Below are 20,118 nucleotides of genomic sequence, written 5' to 3' on the forward strand. Positions count from 1 at the left end.
TATTTTGGGATGGTCTTTCTGTTCTGTGGTACTAAGCACAACTCTGTGTGCCATGGTCTCTGAGAGCTACTTGTACAAGCTAGCACACACACAACAGGGTTGATGATAACCTTCTATTAGAAGGCTTGTGAGGATATAAAGAAACATTTTACATTAAATTAACACCTAGTAAACTGCTTATCCACATAGGGGTCTTAAAAATAGTTTTAAAATACTTTTGTCACTGATAAGGAAGAGTTAACAAAATGCTAGAGAAAGATGCAATTAATATTGCAGTTCTTTGACTTAATTTCCAAATACAGAACAATCAGTATAATTCAAAGTAGCTAAGAAACCTAGTCAGAATCTTATGATTTTCCAAAGGAACCTTCATCTTTTGTCCAACTTACTGGGGGTAAAAATAATTTCTTTTTCCTAAGTGCTATGTTTTTTTTTTTTTTTTTTTTTTACTTTCCAGCCTTAAAAACCAATTAAAGCTGGCAGTGAGTAATTAAACCAACTAATGAGATGTTATTTTAAATTACAAGCCCACTTTCTTTGAACTGTTTTTGCACTAAACCTTAACTACCATAACCACATTATTCTGATCCCTTTATAGATTCACAAGCTTGTTTTCCTCTGGGTTGTTTTTTAGTTAAATATCACCCTCAGCCATACTAAGAAATAATTACATCTTTTTAATTGTAGCTTTACAAAAGCCAAACCAATCCAAAGCGAATAAAATGTAGGTTCAGGTCCACTCCAATATTACTACATCACTACAATACAGCTATCTATAGTGAGCAGATCTTTGCCATGTAAAAATTGTCTTGTTCACTTAACTTTAGCAGTCAGGTGAGTTGAATTTCTTTTGTCTAAGTGTGCCATTGATTATACTGTAAAATCATTCAAATGGGTTGCTGACCCATTTCTGCATGTTTTTTTAGATGTTGGTAATAAAATTATATTGTCTGGATAGGGGTAGAATATTTTTGTTGCAATACTGTTTTCAAAGCATCTACAAGATTTTATGTATTCTGTATTGAACCAAGTAACAAAGAAGATTTTTTCAAAATGAGAATGTGAACAATAAATCTCATATGCTTTCTAAGAAATTATATTTCTGCTGTTTTATGGATGTGCATTGTGAATAAACAGTTCCTTTAACATCCAGATTTTCCTTCCTGTCGATCCTGCATCTTGCAGTGATTTTTGCAAACAGGACATTTATTAACATCATCTGCTCTCCCTCTATCAATGTTTGTTAACAAAAATTGTTGAGAGCATCCTACCCCATTCAGCAGCACTGCACTCTCAGAAGATTCAGAAGAGCCACTCTTCCACCATTACCACCACTGAGAATGTGGAGGGCCCTGAGCAAAGCTTTTTCACAGACACTTTTATGCCTATGGATATGCAGTTTGCCCTCTGGTCTCACCTTAACCCTCATCATGTCATGCTACAGTCCCCTACTCTGAACTGGTAGGAGACAGCTGAAATCCATGCCACACAAAATAGTGTTTCTGTGCAGCATTCCCTGCTTTTCATTTTCCCTTTCATTCAGGGGAACCCCAGGAGCTCATTCTCCCACTCTGGAGTACAACGAGCCCCTGTTCTTTCATGTAGATCTGTTCTTTCACTGATTTGAAAGTAGAGGCCTCAGGGACCCCTGAAAGCTTGTGCTGTATTTCCAGTTCCACCTGACAAGTCCAGCTATCTTTTCTTTCTTTCTTGCATCTTTCTCTACAGACTTCAAAGGTAGTCTGTCGATTTCTGCCAATGCTGTTATAAAGGGCCATGAAGGATCAGGAATTAGAGATGAGAGGTCTCATGTCTGCTTGGCATGAAACTCCATACTCCTGTTGCTGACCTCAAGAGACTCCAAAAGTGTCTTCCCTTCAGCCTCCCTGACTTTCTTTGCTGAACCTATTTCCTATGCTGCATCCAACAGCACCAGAACAAGGGAGACTCCTCACAGCATCTTTCCCTGTTGGCAGGGAGCTCAGCAAGCACAGCCTCCATCTGCGATTCTCTGGCCTTACATGAAGAACAGAAACCCATAGGGGTTTTTTCTCAAGGTGCCAGTCTGCCCCATGGGAATCTACTGAAACAGATTTTACACCAGTACAGAAACAGTTGTCTCTAGAGATGTCAAAGAATAAAAAGAAGAAAAGAAAATACAGAAAGAAGAATTACCATTTTCTCTAGAGAGAGGGAAAATAGGTTTTTGGGAAGGGACAGGAGGTGGGATTTAGCAGTTCAAAAAAGGAACACTAAAGGCAGTAAGAATCAGATGTGAATTAATGCAAAGAGAAGCATGTTTGTGAACTGAAGTCTTAAAGAAAACCTGAATTTTTCATGCATTTTTAAATCTACCTGTTTTGTGGTCCTGTGTGAAAACACAGTGTTTTCAAAAGTTACAAACGTGTACAAGAAACTCAGGGAGGGGCACAAAGTCAGAGATAATTTGTCATTATTTACTGAAATCATCCAGTTTAAACTCGAGAAGAGGTTAGGACATGCCTATGCTGATAGGCAAAGACAATCTGAAAGTCACTTTGCTAATCTCAACTGCACTGTCTCACAAGATTCAAAGACGCACATCATCCAAGCTAACAGATACTGCCTCTCTCCAGTTGTCCAATGCAAATCTGGGTTATTAATAAAGGTCTCATGTTCTGTCCTGTGACTTCTATCTTCTTCAGTAAAACAGAATGAAACCTTGCCTGATATATGCAGAAATCTTAAAGTATTCAAGATTTATTTCAATTAGACCTTGAATTATATATCATGATGTTCCAAAGTATCACATATCATTTCACATATATTTGTGCAATATTAATGCAAAATCACTCACAGCAGCAACATAAACCCTAAGAATTTTTTACTGATTTTTTTATCAACCATCACCAAATTCAAATACCTACCAGTGTCTAGGTCTGACTGCTACAGACACTTGACACTAAGGTCTTCAGTCTTTTGTCTACCTCAGGTGGAATTCTGTTAACACAGTCTGAGCTTTAGGTATCTTTTGAAGCATCAGAAGCTGAATCCAAACTGCTTCAGAGGAAATGATTGAATATGCCCCTAGAATATAAATATGAAGGTGCAGCAACTGCCTTTCCTTGGTTTTAAAGTCCATCCTTTCCGAAACATTTATTTATCTTTGAAGTCAGCTCTCTGCCACTGTTCAAGCTTTCTGGACAAACACGCTATATATAACAGGGTAAATGTTATCCTTCATCAAAACTGAAGGCTAGTTCAAATAGCATTCTGCAGTAAAAATATGAACACATTAGTCTAATCTGAAGTTATCTCAAGTTTTCCTCAAAATATTAACTTCAATTTAAAATATTATTTCATAAAAAAATTATTTTGTCTAATTATATTAGTCTCAAATATCTCCTCAACAGAAATTAAGGCTAATTAATTCCATACAGAGCATCTGAAAACATTTCTCTGATTTATATTAAACTCAGTATTTATTATGTATTTCTGAAATCTCAAAAATATTACTTGGTGCTCTCTGGTGCTGAAATCTGCAGAAATTAATAGGAATTGCTGCTTAACCCTTGAATGTGCAAATCTATGCATTACACATAAATAAGTATGAAAATAAAAAAGCTTTATGATCAAACAAAAACAGACAAAAAACTATAATAATATCTATTTGTCCAGTATTTCCTTATCAAATACTCTTATTTTTGCAAAATCAAATGTGCCACTGAGGAAAAGATAGCAGGTAAAGTGTGCTTCTAAAAGCAGCTTAAGGTTTTTGATCATGTTACAGTCTTATCTGGCTTTGATACAATCTTTGCTGTAACTTTTATATTTAGTTTTGGACTGCATCTCAACAACTGCTTTAAAGTCAAATTTACTCTGAAAAAATGAAGCATTTTAGAGGTAAGAAGCTCCATCTACTGGATATTTAGATGTAGATTCTAACTTTTCCTTTTTTGAATAATCTTATTTCTTCCATCTTAATTAATGGTCTCTCTCCAATGCAAATCTCTTTATTTTACATTATTAAAAGTAAATAATTTGCCAATCATATTATTTACTCAACAGAAAAAAAATTGTATGGAACATCTGAGTTACTGCCTCACTTACTTTATTTTCTACTTAAATTGTTGTTTCTAGGCAACTTTTTTTCACACAGACTATTTAATAAAGCCCTCAAAGTCTTTTAAATCATAGAGTAAATTAAGGCTTAAATGTGTATTTGTTAGTCTTGATGCACAACCCTAAATTCTATATTAGATCCAGCCAGAAAAAATGAACAACATAAAGACCATTCATATAGATTTTGCACAACATGGCCCATTTTTCAATATTGTGAGCAGGAAACAGTGTATAATTTTCCCCTTTCGCGCCTAAGTATGTTCCAACCATTATTCAGAAGGAAAGTTATTTTATTTAAATGAAGGCTGGTATCAATCTTTGCAGCTAAAGTCATGTTATGAACAGCAGTTGCCAGAGGTCCACCATGAAAGTGCAGAGCAAGCACCAGTGCCAAAAAAAGCTTGACAGAGAATACAGGTAATACTGTTGCTCTCTGCTCTACCTCAGTTTTCTATCACCTGTGCTGCAATATGTCATGTACAAATATTCAGACCGCTGCAGAATCTACTTATAAATCTTGCCCTACATCATTTGTCAAAAGATAATCACCATTAGAAACATTTTTAAATTTAAAAAATGAAGCTTAAAGGAATTAAAATATTTGCAAAGATTTACTCAACTATGACAAATATGATTTATGTTTATCAAAGTTTAACTTGGCTCCACTTAGCATTTCAGGCAGCTGATAAATTAACTAACATTATTTCTACACTTTCCCTTCCTTTGCTTTATGTTTTCAGGTTTTTAGGTTTCTCTTTTGTATGATAAGAAGTGAAAATCATAGTCTTTGAAAATGTTAATGTGCTACTGAGCTGTATATTATCCTACTGTTCACTGCCAAGATCAAGCAGCAATGTTGCCTTTCATCCTACACCTGGAACTGTTTTATGTGTTTGTAAAAAAATATTTGCAGGGCGTTTTAGAAATAGTCAGCATCTTTAATTAATTGTCTTCACTCTATATTTTAATGGGAGTGTATACATGTATAATTTTCTGGACTGACCAACACAGAAACCTTAAATTATAAAATCAGTAAAATTCACACCGGGTCCACATATAAAACAACTTTTTTTTCCTTTTTTTTTTTCCACAGGGAAATTAAAATGTCTTGCACTTAAAGAAAAAAAAAAAAAAAAAAAAAAGGGGAGGGAGGGGATTTCTCTGTGCAGATTGACAGAGTCCCATGGCAAGGGATTTGCAGCAATGAAAGGATGGAAGCACTTCATAGTTATCTTTCTTGCTGACTGCACTTCATCAAACACTCTGGAGGAGCTCAGCAGAGAGATAAGGCATTGGCACACTCTTCTGGCTCTGTCAGGTGGCTGCATTGTACACACAGTGGTCTTAAATTCAAGAAAGTATTATTGGCTGGAGGGATACATATTTGTTGCTTTATCCTCTACCTCTCTTTCCTTGCTCAAATAGACATGAAAGTATGCCACTCCCCTCCACATACATGCACTATTACACAGCCTAAAAAATCCCTTTGGAACATAAGGCAATTTTTCCCCAAAAATTCTTAGAAGTGACTGCTAAATTTTTAGAGCTTTTGCTGGAAAGAAAGCATGATTCTGAGCCATTAGCAGCTTTAAATAAGCCATTTAAGAAAGATTTGGCTTGTGTTGATAAATTGTACTGACTATTAATTGTCTCATATCCTTCTAAACCTCTATCCCTATAAGTACCAGGGAGAAGACATGCAGAACTTCCTTATCTTCTAGTAAGTATTGCTATTAATATAATTAATAATATATTATTATTAATATATGATTATACACCATATTATATTATTATATTTTATTATATATTGTTATATATTATTATATTTTATTATATTTATTATATATTATTACATCTATTATATTTATTATATATTATACATATTTTTCACCATACCATCCTTACTAAACTCTATGTGCATTTTGTATGATCAGACATTTGAACAGCTCTTGCTGCTTTACAACTGTTATTAAATATCAGACAATGCAGAACCTTCCCTTCTTAGTACCTTTTCTAAGTTCACCACAACACAGCCACTCAAACACTCTGAAACAGATTGTAGGTATATTTTATAATTAGAATTCTTTCTGAAACAGAAGTTAATGTGTTCCCTAAATACAGAGGAAACTCATAGAGATATAGAGCATGTAAGAGAAAAATCATGAAGACTAGAATGCAAAATGCAGAAATAACAAGGGGAAGACATAGAAAATACTGGAAAAGGAGCAAATTGAGATAGAAGAAAAAGTAACAAGGAGACAATATGGAGGTTAAAAGACTGATATCTGAATAAAACCTTACTTTTTTTTTTTTTCCTTTTGTCTTCTTTTTACATAGTTAGGAACAAATATCCAGAGAGAAAAAAAAAAAATAAAGGAGAAGAAACTGGAAAGATCAGGAAAGATCCTTCAGTCACAGATAGAGATGAGAAAAGTAAAAAATTACAGGAAAAAGATTGAATTTGCAACTGCATGTAATGGAAAAACCTCAAACCATTCTAGGGTTAGCTTACTAAAGTCTGAGCAGCTTCTGGTGTGGTGATTTTAAAAAGTCTCTTTGAACTGTACTTTGAACTGAATAGGAACTTCTCTCCTATTCAATCTCCTTATGAAAATGTAAATATCAAGTTTTTATAGTATGGCAAGGTCTACATTAAATAACTGTCTTGTATTTTTGCTAAATTAAGTTATTACCGCTACATTTTTGTCAGTGTGCAGTTATTGATGACATATATACACTTTATAGGAAAATTCAAGATGTTCTTCCTAAAACAGCAACAAAAGAAATTTGAAAGTATTAATGGAACTAAATTCTATTGAAATCATGTTCAAACTCTGAAACCCACAGGTCTGGACCTAAAATTTGAAATCCCTTTAAATGGGGGAATGAAAACTATGTGTACTTTTAAAACATTCAATTTTTTTATTGCCCATATGAACCTACATAATGATAATATTTGGTGCTTATCAAAAGGATCTTTAGAGTATCAGAAGATCTGAAGAAAGAAACAGAAAAGAGGCCCTTCTTCTTTTGAGGGCATATAAAAGCAATAGTCATTTACAAAATCTTGGTCATATATCACACAAACTAACCCCCAAATCAAGCATTACAAATCTAATTAATATCTGATATACATTCAATTTTATAATATTTCCAAGATAATTAATGTTCTTTCAACAGCATTTGAACTCTCCCTTTAATATTTGTCTCTGCTAACACACACAGATGATGTAAAATTAAAACCTTTTGATGCAGATCTTGATTTTAACGATGTTTATCAATTTCCAGTTGAGAAAATTGGTCATTTTTGCCTTGGCTTGACATAAAATCCATTCTACATTAATTACTTTTCAAATACTGGTTTATTTTACTTTTTGTGGCCCACTGATAAGCTGAAAAAAAAGTCATTTTATTGTGACTGTTCACAAATATTACCTACTGTTTATTGGTTAACCCATCTCATTTTAAATTTATATCTTAAATCATATTGGCAAAACTTTCTCAGGAAAAAATATCCAAACTAACCTCCATGCTATAGCTTTCCCTCTGTGCGATCTGGTGAATTAATCCTTGATTTCTCCCAGCATTTTTCAGTCTTAGGTGTTGAGACTGCAGGGTGCTAATGGGTAGAATCATCTTTTGTCTGTGAACACAGCAAGGCACTAATTTCAGAAAGGGCTTCCAGGTGCTACTGTAAAAGAGATTAGCGTTGTTAATATGTATTTCTTGCAGAATAATCATCCATATAAGCAGTGAAGTGTCTTCATTTTCTCACCTACTTTCAACATGTTTCTGAATGTGAAATGATGTCACATAATTCTAAAGAACATGCTCATACTCATGATAGTAAAAGAAGAAAATTCTAGAGGGATTAAATCATATTTGTTTTTACAGAATGAGCATGATAAAAGATGCTGTTTCTACAGGAACACAGAGGTAGTCTAATGCTGAAAATCCTTAAATCCTTCTGCATCTCAAGTTAATTAAAATAAAACTTTCTTGATCATGCTAGCTAAACTAATAAGAAAATGTATCAGTTACTCAGAGTTACAGTATGTGCATTTACATTTCCACTGGAAAGCATAAAACTAATGCTGAGGCTTACTACACCAAATCAGAGGAGTATTTGAGGTTTCCTGTGTAAGTAATTTATTTCAAAATGGAAATATATCTCTCTCTAATACTAATGCAGCTGATCTTATTCCAGACAATCCCTTTTAGATTTCCATATTTTCAGTATTTCACATTTTTACAACTAAGTTTAATTAAATACAGAAAAAAAAAATCTTTGGGTTATTTTAAAATTTTGCATATTAATCATACCCTAAATACAATATTTAATGATTCTGTTGTCTGAAATTATTTCAGCCATGACTGCTTCATTGATGTGTTAGCACCTAAAATTAAAAAAAAAAAAAAGTCTTTTGGATTTTTAACAATTTCACAGTGATGCTGTTCTAAGGTCTAGGTACTGAAATATGACGTCAGCTTCAGATGCAACCAGAAAATGCTGTGGGTCTCCTTTAGTATTGATGTCTGCAACAAGTATGTGCGTGACATGATGCTTTTGATATCCTTCACATAGCATGTTTGTAGCTACACATGGTTTCTCCAATCCTGAAAACAGTTTGCAGGAAAATTAACTGTTTTATTTATTTTTTAATTCCAATGAAGATTTTATTTAATTTTTTAAAATTTTCAGTAAAATCCTTTGATGAACCCTTGATCTGCTCTGACTATTTATGTTGGTGTCATGACAAAACATACTTGACAAGCTTAAGCAAAATCTTACTATAATTCATTCAAAATCACATCTGCAACTCTGGCTAAATTGGTATTTTAAAGTCAGGGCAAAAAACAAAAGTATTTAAGAAACAGTTAAACATACTGCCTTTAGATACAGTGTTATATAAGTTGCTAGCCAGAGGATATATGCTATTTATGGTTTGTATAATCAATAAAAGAAAGCCTTTCTGGATACTCCTTGTCACATTCAGACATTACCTCCAGAATGACCTTCATGAATATCTACCATGTCAGAAGGGGAAAAATATTTCTGGTTTTGTGCTGTTTATAGTATAATATGTCAATAAGTTTAATGGACTGAAAGTGATAGTGTGACTGTATTCATCATGCTGGTTTAGCAAAATCACAGAATGCAAGCAAATTCCTATTTTGTGACTTAAGTATGATGAAATTTATTTTCTTCATGGAGTTCATTGGACAGCTGATCAAATCTATTGCAGGGACAGATTGTTCCACGTACATGTAAATGTGCTTTGACCATTAAATGAAGTAGGAGGTTTGACAGAGGACACTTCAGCCAGGAAGAGTGATGGGCTCTCATTAGTCACTATTGAGATGGCTGATTTTTCAAACCCAGTGTACTATAATAGTTTTTTAAGACATCATCTGGACACAGTCATGAAGTCAGCTAGCAAAGACTCACTCACACTTTATCACAGGTTGGAGAGCAAGGCTGGCAAGGACTCAGAGGAGATACAATCAATGAGCCATAGCCCAAGACTACTGGGAAGGAGGAAGTGGACGAGATACTTAGAATAAACTGATTAGCAGCTTCTCCTGTAGCCTGTGTATATTATATATTGGACTTTAACTAAAAATTCTCATCAAATTTATAGACTTTCCCTTTTTCATCACAGTTCTACAACCAAAAAAAGTAGTAGAGACTTTTTTGCAGAGTTGCAAGTATTTGTATAGAAAAAGAATTTTTTTAACCTTTAATCCCTAAATCAATCTCCTTGAAAAAGTTTGAACCTCAGCCACCTACTAACCACCCAGAAGTGTTGGAAGGGTTCAGTGTGATGTTCACTCTGAATTCTGTATTATATATTTAAATTTCTTACCAGTTTGCTGAAATAAGATTGCATATGCCTACCTGGGCTGGGATTAGTGATGATTTCCAAAAAAAGTAAAGGACTAAAATCAACATTAAGGATGGAAATAGAAGGCTAATGCTGTGTGGCTAACAGAGAAAGCAAATATCATTAGGCATCTTGAAGAAAGACCTTCTATCACAGAAAATTAGAGACATTTTCCAGTAATTCAAGACATATATTTTTTAAAATTTAGATTTGTATTTTGAATAATCCACTCCACATTTCACAGCAAATTTCATGTACTTCCTAGTTCCCTCTATGCTTCTTATCAGCTGAACCAGATTACAAAAGATATTGATAGCTGAATTTTCTTTAAATATCAACAATCAAATAAGAACATTTTTAAACTGTTATATTAGAATCCAGAAAAGTATATAAGCAAGCAACATATTTTCATGCAGTGATACTGTTTGAGCAGAAGGCTGCAGTAGAAGATCAGGTTGAAGTGCCCCAGGAGATACACAGGTTTTGTTTGTGGATTTTTTTTTCTTCATCTTTGCCACTAAGATTAACAGCTACCAGAAATATTTATAAAGAGCTTTGGTAGGACAGAAGCTCTTCTCACAGAATCCCATCATTAACTACAGATAGGATGATAATCTGCATCATAGTGAAATTTTACCAAGCTGCAATATAAAGAAAAATATTTAATTTTTTCAGACAGGTGTATTCTGTCTGACTTGATGTTTGAAAAAAATTAATTGTGCATTATGTCTATATTAAAAAATATTTATATGCAAAATATATGTAGAATAAAAGTATAGCATAACATTAACTTGAAAATTCAGTTAATGATTAGCCGTCATTAAAACAATTAGCTCAGAATAAAGAGCAGAGGACAGCTTTTATAAACAACCTTCGAAAAAAAGAAAAAAAAATTAAAAAATATATATAGGAGGTGAAATTTTAGTAATCAACTGATGCTTGAGAAAATGAGCGTTTTCCTGAAATAACAATCAGGTCCTACTTGTTTTGTTTCTCCTGTTCTTTTTTTGTAATGCACACAGTTGCCAGAGACCAGAATAGTTGCACTTCACTTGTATCTGTGTGGAAGTGCAACACGTACGACAAGAACAATTTAAAGCTCTTTCTTAAGAAGGATAATGGACTAATTACAACATTACTGCTAATAAAACCAATCCTTTCTTCTTCAGCTTCACCTCTCATCAGATTATCTCAAAAACATTCTGAACCTCTAACTGTGTGGGGCAGTCAATTTTATGCACTTTATATGGGAAATTATGCAGCTGAGAGGGATTAACCGAGTCTTTAATGGGCACACAGTGGGTAAGTAGCAGAACAGTTCTATTAATTGTAGTATGTTTCTCTCTTCCCTGAAAATTTCCACAGCGCCAGGTTCTATACAGAAATAAAGGCTGTTTTAGGAAGTTCAGAAAGATACAGTACATCATGATGGAGTAGAGATCCTCAGCTGGCTTTTACTGAGCTGGAAGGTGTGCAGATGCTTTTAACCACCTTCAAGCAGGTAAAGGTCAGGGTAAAAATCTGCTTAACAGATTAGGAGATACTCCACTTTCTTACCTGTACCAGAGCTTCTGGCATCAGCTGAAGCATTTCCAGTATTGCATTAGCTTTTAAAAAGTATAATTTTTAAAGCTGGTATATGTAGGGTGGATGTGGCCTCATTCTGAGTATGTGTGCAGCTCTGAGTCCTCAGAATTTAAAAAGGCTGCTAAAGCACTTGAATGTGCTTGAATTCAGAGGAGGAAAACAGACCTGGTGAAAAAGCTGAAACAAATGTCATCTGGGGACTGTCTGAGCACTTTGTGCCGGTCTATTTGTAAGGAAGGAGGCTAAGTGGCAACTTCATTGTTCTCTACAGCTTCCTGAGAAGGGTAAGATGAGAGGGAGGTGCTGACCTCTTCTCCCTGGTAACCAGTGACAGGATGTGTGGGAACGGTTCATAATTGCAGAAGGGAAAGGTCAGATTTGGCATTAAGAAATATTTCTTTGCCAAGGGGATGGTCAACCAGTAGAAAAGGCTTCCGAGACTTTTAGTCAGTTCTGAAGAGTTTAGGCCATTGGATTAGATGATCATTGTAAATTCCTTGCAACTCAACAGTTCTTTCTAGTCTAGTCTAGCTTAGCCTAGCCTAGCCTAGTCTAATCTACTCTATTCTAATGTTGCACATTATCAAGACATTTCATTTAGCAAACATATCATATAGAAAATATGCTTAAATATTTTACAGTGCTTAGTTAAAAAAATAATTAATGCAGTATTTTGCCTGCAAATATTTACTTCTAGAAAACAAATAATTTTAAAAGTGAAGTTGCTTTACCAGAACAAGCGAATTTTGATGGAGGCTTCTAATGCATGCTAGGATGATTTTTTTTATCCTTTCCATACTTTCAAAATTTTCCTGGTCTAAGCTACAGACCTCTTATCAGCTCACCTAACTTACAATGAAGGAGGATGCATGAGAGATCCTATAAAGAAACTGATGTTTTAAAATTTCTCTTTCTTAGGAAGTTACTGTATATTTTTTTTTGTTCTAACTTGGAACAAATATCAAACATTGTAGTTCAAGAAAAACAAACAAACATAAGAGATGTTCTAAGTATCATGAATACTTTTAAATGACAAAAGAGTCCAAAAACCTATTGCGGAGTTTCTTGCTTGTTTGCTTCCTTATAGATCCCATATTTGAATTATTTAGAAAAAAAACAAGAAAAAAAACAAGGAAAAAAAAAAGAGCAAACATACTAATAGGGATTATTAGGAATGCAGTGGAGCATAAACCAGCATAAACTACCACTATGAACCCATCATGTGGTCACACCATGGATACTGAGTTTAGGACTGGCTCCCCTGGCACAGGAAGGATGTAGCTGCACTGAAGCAGAAACAGGAGAGCAACTTTATTCGTTTATGTACAATTGCAAAGAGGAAAACTCTAACTGGACAAAGGGCAGACAATTATTTTATTAAGAGACTTGGGAGAAGTGAATATCAAATTATTTTTCACAGCTATTTTCTGGAGTAATAACTAGTAAGTATTCGATTTCATAAAGGTACTTTGTCCACAAAAGAAATGTACATTTAAATTTTCAAGTCATCTTTACATGATATTTCAAGTGTTTCAGGGTTGATTTGACTAACTTTTGGAAGAAAACTCCACTGAGTAGCATTAAATACAAAGGCAATTTTTGTGGCTACGGATCACAAAATACCTTGAGAGAAAACAGTGCAAAACTGTCTAAGTGTTTAGGAAACACTACTCTACACAATGCTTACTGCTGCACACTGTAAAGGCAATTGGTTAGGGATTTAGTCCAGTTCAGCCATTTTTAATCTTGTACTGTCATATGAACAGAAAATTACTTCTGGACAAGTGCTTAGGGCAACAGTTTTAAGACCCAAGGTCTCCTGAGCGCATATTCTTTATCTGCATATCCAGATTTCCTCTCAGAGTGAGAAACCTAGTTGTCCACTGTCTACATGCGTCCTCCAGCCATAAAATAAGTATTTGTTCTGCATCATAAGCCTTTAAAATATAAAATACATTTAAAATATAAAAATAAAATTTTAAATACATTTGAAATATAAAATAAAATTTTAAATACATTTGAAATATAAAATACATTTATATTGTGGATAACTCTCATGATACAGAACCTTACAGGTGTCCAAAAATACCAACTGAAGAGAAAAAAAATCTCATGTAAAGTATTCAAGTCTCCATAATCCTGTAATTTATAAACTTTGGACAGTAAGAACTTAGATACCTAAGCAATAGCACATACTTTATTTTACACCTACATTTAGATTCCATCTTTCTTTCTGTCACTTGAGGAAACAGTAAAGCATTTTATGGTACTTCTTTAACAGGGACAAAAGAACTGAGAAAAAAATAAGTGTTTTCTCTGACATTCCTGCCTCTACCTCTTGTGTTTCCAATGCAATACTGTTAGAACTAGCACACGTGGGAAGAAGTAAAATTAACAGAGCAGCTGCTTGCACTCACTCCAGTACATAAGCTGTCATTTATTTCAGAATGCCAATAAGTCTAGTAGTAACACAAATATGCTCTTGCAGTGTTTTTTTCATCCTTCCTCTCCACCTGTTTGTTATGCTTTTGATTCTGGCTTGCCTTTCTCTAATTAGGTTGTGGATTCCCTGAGAAATCTTCCTACAATATCCAACCTAGGCTTCCTCAAGGGCACATTTCCTTTATAGAATATTGCTTCCTGTGTCCATAACTTCTGTTCTAAATGGGTGACAGAGTCAAATGTAAACCAGCAGCAGCTGCTGAAACAGTCAGCTCCTAAATATTTCTTTCTTGACAATGAAGTGGGATTTCTGTCCAGAATAAACAAGGGTGTGAGGAACTCTGTAGACTTTGGTGAAATTCCTGAACCCAAGGTGTCATACAAAGATAATGCTGCTATTCAGCAAAGTGCAAAGTGCAAAGATAAAGTTGCTATTCAACAATGCACTGTTAAGGTTCACAGATTTTAACAGGTCTCAGCAGGCTAGGTTCTTCTTAGAATGCAGTGAAAGATATGAGAAATAAATAAAGCTTGAAATACAAAGTATTTTAGTAATCATTTTGACAATATCTTTTGATTTATTTCTCTCACTGTTTCTGAGAAATTGCCAAGGGAAAAACAGTTTGGTGGTATACTAAAGGTAAAGATGAAAACAACTGTCCTATTTAAGGAAAAGTAAGGTGAAATGAACTGTATCTGGGGTGGAAAAAATAAAAAAGTTGTTGGTGTGAAGAAAAATATGCAAATAAGTGCAGGAAGCAATATAAAAAGCAAATCTCCATTTGTGTCTGTGATGCTCACTGCTGTTTGTAACCTTGCTGCTTTTGAGAGGCAGCCACCAGCCTCTTCTCACTTCTGCAGACATAAGTAAAATGTATCCGTGTCAGGTTGATTGTGATGGAATGTGTAACTGTTTTACTGGTCACAGCTCACAGTAATTTTGACTGACTGTATTAGATGCAATTAAACAGAAGACAAATAAATAGCATAGGAAAGAAGGAAAGTATGGAAGGTTGAAAAAAGAGTGGAATTAGACAGGAGATGTTCCATGTTCAACTCATGGATTTGAGATTTAGCCAGCATCATTTCAGCATATCAGCCAGACCCTTCCTTGTGATTTATCTAATGATTCTTCCAGCAATGGTATAGAGGAGGTATGATCCCTCATTTGATCCCCTGAAGGGAGGTGGATGTGACAGCTGGGATTTGAAACTTTATTTACCATTGTTTTTAAGAAGTTTTTATACTGGTAGCAGTTTCAAATTAGAGATATACAAAGTGCCAGAGAATTTTTTTCTTTATTAAAGTCTATATCTGGGACATAAACCATGGCCTGTTGATTTCCGTCTTCACGCTTGTTTTGTTTATTATGGTTGTGATTTTAGTTATTTTTACTTAGATTAATCTATTTTCAACTGTTTAGTTTTTTTCTTTTTTCAATGTAACATATTAGAAACCCAGTTGGAGCTTTTTTATTTGGGGAGCTTGTAAAATGGGCAGATGCACAATATCACAAGGAGTAAAAAAGATGGAATAAAAGAAAGAAGAAAGAAACACAAACTTGATAGAAGAAGAGTAGGGACTAATAAATGTCTATTGCATATTCTACTTCTAGAAAAATCTGAGTTTGAAACAATAAGCTACTGCTTTGATTCAAAAGCTCTCGCTTAATTCTTTTCAAGCACTAGCAGGCTGGAGGATGACATGTGTTAAGCTTTTATTTTCCTGGAGTTCTCTGAAACTATTGACCATTATCTCTGATGCCTTTGCCAGTAAAATTGTTAGAAACTATAATAAGAAACAGAATTCAGAGTATGGATACTATACACTGAGAATCACTCAACGTGTTTTTTGTAAGACACATCAAAGACATCAAAGACCTGATGGAGTTTCTTGAAAAAGCTAGTGCATGGAATTTCTTGAAAAAGCTAGTGCATGCATAAGGGAAAGGCTTTTGCTACAGTCTACTCAGACTTCCAAGTAGTTTTCAACATGATTTATCATCAATAATTCTTGAAGAAGCAAAATGGCTAAGGAATAACAAGATTTCACAGGGATTAATAGGTTGAAAGATAAAAGTCACAGAAAAAATCATAATTTTTCATGACACAGGGAAGACATTGGTGGAATCACATGAGATGTGGTCAATATTAAGTTCCTGACTGATATGGAACAATCAGGGAAGTAGCAAAGACTGTAAGCATATAACACCAATCACAATAGAGCAGGCAAATGCTGATTCAATAAATTGCAATAATGCCATTCATGGTACTTTATAGACAAAAATAGGAAGTCAAAATTCAGTATTGATACAGTGCAACACACTGGAGGAAAAAAAAGCAAAAGCCAATCTCAGTCTGATATGTGCAATGATGTGATCAAAGCTTCTAGAATATCAGGCAAGAGAATGTTCTTTGAGCTGTACAGTCAAATGACTAGAAAACCTAAGTTCAGTATAGGTGAAAATATGTAATGTTACAAGCTATTAGAAAACAAAAAAGAAAATGAAGATAAAATATCATTTTACCACTGTGCCTATCCATCATATGTCAAATCTTGAAAATTGTGTGTGATGTTAGTCCTCTCAGAGGACAAATGGTCAGCAATTATGAGAAAAGCTATTAACAGTTCATATAAAGAAAAACTGGATACATGGGGCATCTTGAGCCTGCAAGATACAGGACTGAGTGAGAAATTGTGTAGGAATACCAAATTATAAATAGAGAGGTTGAACATAAATGGAGTGTTCACCATGTTTCCAAACACAGGTATTAGGAGTCCTCACACATAACAGGCACACAGTCTAAAACAAGGGGAAGTCAAGATATTTTTAGGATGTGGAACTCAGTCCCAGATCATGTAGTAGAAGCTGACAATATGGGTTCAAAACCGGTCTGGACAAACGAATAGAAATAAAAATCTCATAGGACTCCTGACTACAGAGGTTAAACATCCAAAAGCATCTGAGACCTCATGAGAATATGAAAGATTACTTAAACTAAAATATGTATATGAACCTTCTAGTGGCCATTATTGAAAGCAGGATATGAAGAGATGGAGCTGTGCTCTGCCTCACTATGACTTCCTGCTTTCTGAACCTTTGCCTGCACTAGCCACTAAGATAAAAGTGTTCAGCAAGACTCCAGGAACAGTATTACACTGAGCAAGATTGTTTCAGAGACTTACTGTGCAGTTTGCTCTTGTTACTGTAAGGATAATTTCTATAGTTTGATGAGAACATGCCCTCTCTTATCTAGGCTGGTAAAGGCTACACAATGATGAATGAAAGGCTTGCAGAAGACATCAACAGGTCCTGTGAAGCAATTTCAAAAGCATTTATCCAGCAGGTTCAGCATCACTGGTTGTATTGTCATTCACTTTTTTCTGGCTATAATATGATAATGGATACTAATATATGGATGTCATTATTATTCCAAGTAGTATAACTATAAAAATATCCCAAAGAGTTTTATCTAGATATGTGTACATTTTTTTTGCAACTTTTCCCATTCACACTTCCCCCCTTTAAAACTTTGCCTTCAAAACCACTCAGTGTCCCACCTGAAATATGGATTTCGAATCATGAAACCGAGAAGATAGAGAAAATTCATTTGTATCTGTAGTCATAGCACTTCAGTAAGGGTCTTTTTTGAAATTTAGCTTATGTAAAGAAAACTCATAGATGGCAAACATCTTATTACAGCTATTAGGCATGTTTCTATAGAAAAGATTTTATATGAATACAAAAGGATTTATAATATCTTCAACTTACATGAACAATATTTCTCTTTATCACATTGTAAGTATTGGTTCAATGCACATGGTTGATTGTGTGAAACTACCTATCTTTCCTTGTCACTTGTGATAGAGTAAGTGTCCTGAATGATCAGCTTACTGAGCCGTAAGCATGTCACTATAACTATATTTATAAAGACTAATTCTAGAAAAAAAAAAAAAAGATACTGATTTTATAGTGCTCTGCTATATATATTTCTGGTTTGTTTTTAAAGCAAGATCATTTCTCCTAGATTGGGAGATTGAAAAAATAAATTATTTAGCATATAATTTTTTACTACCAATCTATTCACTGTGCAGAACTGTAAATGTTTTTTGTAAGTAATCACCAATACAGTGATTATTCAGAAGACAAATAGCCAATATTTTTAATATGAAGGCACACAGAGTTATTAAGTGAATTTATCTTTACCCTAAAAGTCCACAAAAAGAAAATATGTTAAGAAATGCATAAAGAAATTTGTAGAGCATATATATAGTATCTTAAAAATCTCTGAGACATCAAGATAATCTAAGAAAGGAGTGCTGCTGTTCTACTATTAATATAAATAATTCTGCCTTTTTATACTTGTAATTACATTTCAGTACAAATAAAATTCATATAGAAAACCTCAAGTACACAGTGAACTTTATGTGTAGAGAGCTACAAATCATTTTAATCCCTAAAGTGTCAGAAAATCCCTGAAGATTGTAAATAAAAACCAAAAATGCTTGTTTCTAGTCCATACATATTCATTTTTAACTTGGATATCCAGAAGCAAGAAAAGAAGACTGACTTTTGTGAAACTCAAGAAACAGATGAGCATAATTTTATGACTTTGAAAATACTGCAAACTCAGGAATGGCTTATCCTAAATCTTAGGCTGTCAGTGTCTAAATGACTCCATAAAGTAAAGCTTTCCTGCAGGTAGGTTCTACATACAGCATTAAATTCTAGTAATTCTTTAGTCATTTTTATGGCAACATACCCTTGGAATATTAGGAAGATTTTTTGGTTTTTAGTTAGATATATACAACCAATAGGTAGTATTGAGCACTGAAATATTCATTTGATAGGGCATGAGACATTTGTTTGCAGCACTGTTTCGTCATTGATATCCCTGGTCTTTGAAACTGCATTTGTGTTTTCCTTCTACAGCATAAGAGCTATGATAAACTAGTGTTCAGAAATTCAAATTATTCAGTAGGACCTACTAGCATAGAAAGTCTTGCTTTGTAAATGTTTTCAAAGTAAGAAATCCAATGAAAGACAAACCCCACTCCATTACAAAACAGTAAGGAAACTGAGGAATCATTCTTTCACAAGGAATTGGAAGATGTGCAGACTGAAATTCTCAAGTTTTAGTGACTCACGCTGAAAAAGATGAGAGGCATTCAAAATGCAGATGAAACAACACTACTCGGAATTTTTATGAAGGAAACTGAACACCAATATCATGTTTACATACCTTCCAGATAAATTAAAGAAAGACCAAGGTATTACAATGTGCAGAAGCCAGGATTGGGAGGGACAATTTTATCTCTTCAATAGATGAACACAAAACAACAAGGAAGGCAATGCTGAGTCTTAAAACTTTTCTCTCTTACAGGAAAGAAAAAGTAAGGTCTTATAGTTGTCCTATTGAAGGTAACACTGACCAAATTTGATTTCACAACAGCCTCCAAGTAAAAGAAAAGCCCATAAATGTGCCTATACTCTTATCTGAGCTCAGAAAAAAACCACTTCTACTGCTTCTTTGTTTTGTTAATACACAACCAATTGGATCTGTGAAAGCATATATTACAAGGAAAAATTACTCAGTCCATAATCCTAATAATAGTAATCACCAGGTTTTCCAGGAAAACAAATGTGATGAAAAATTAATACATTCTTCCTCTGATCACTGAGCAAATTACAGTAAATGGAAAATCATTTCAGATTAATAGTAATTTTACAGAAACAAAATGCTGTTTCAGATCTACACTTTTTTTCCCTATTCAATATTTCTCTCCTCTGAAAAAAGAAAACAAACAAACAAACAAACAAACAAGACAGTAATATGTAAGAGTTTAGCTATAATGAGTTCCATATTTTTATAGATTAAGTATTGTTCAGTAGAGGCTCGATTACAACAAGACATCCTGCTTTGCTGGAGGCTGCATATGCTCCCAATATAAATCTTTACACTTTGCAAGGTGAGTATAAAAGGTACTAGTTCTACAAGGCCTAAGTGTGAGCAAAAGTGTACAATCACAAACAACACACTCTAAGAATTTCCAAGCTATTAAAATTTGTTTTTTTCTGTGTAAATACAGCATAGTTAAATCT

General features: G+C 34.1%; 1 long non-coding RNA gene across 2 annotated transcripts in view; it reads right to left on the reverse strand.

Annotated features, from left to right (window-relative positions):
- The window catches only part of LOC146768262 (uncharacterized), a 40,584-nt gene extending 23,204 nt beyond the window's left edge, over positions 1-17,380 (reverse strand). The window contains exons 1-2 of one of the 2 annotated variants that reach the window (XR_014952517.1): positions 11,544-17,380; positions 1-7,744 (exon numbers count right to left, since the gene is read on the reverse strand). The exon at positions 1-7,744 is cut by the window's left edge and continues 23,204 nt beyond it. This is a non-coding gene — a long non-coding RNA (uncharacterized LOC146768262). The remainder of the gene's footprint in view (positions 7,745-11,543) is intronic. The other variant, XR_014952518.1, reaches the window with a different exon arrangement.
- Between the last annotated feature and the right edge of the window lie 2,738 nt (positions 17,381-20,118).

The sequence above is a fragment of the Lonchura striata genome, chromosome 2, assembly GCF_050655825.1.
Source record: "Lonchura striata isolate lonStrDom1 chromosome 2, ASM5065582v1, whole genome shotgun sequence".
In the NCBI taxonomy this organism is placed as follows: domain Eukaryota; kingdom Metazoa; phylum Chordata; class Aves; order Passeriformes; family Estrildidae; genus Lonchura; species Lonchura striata.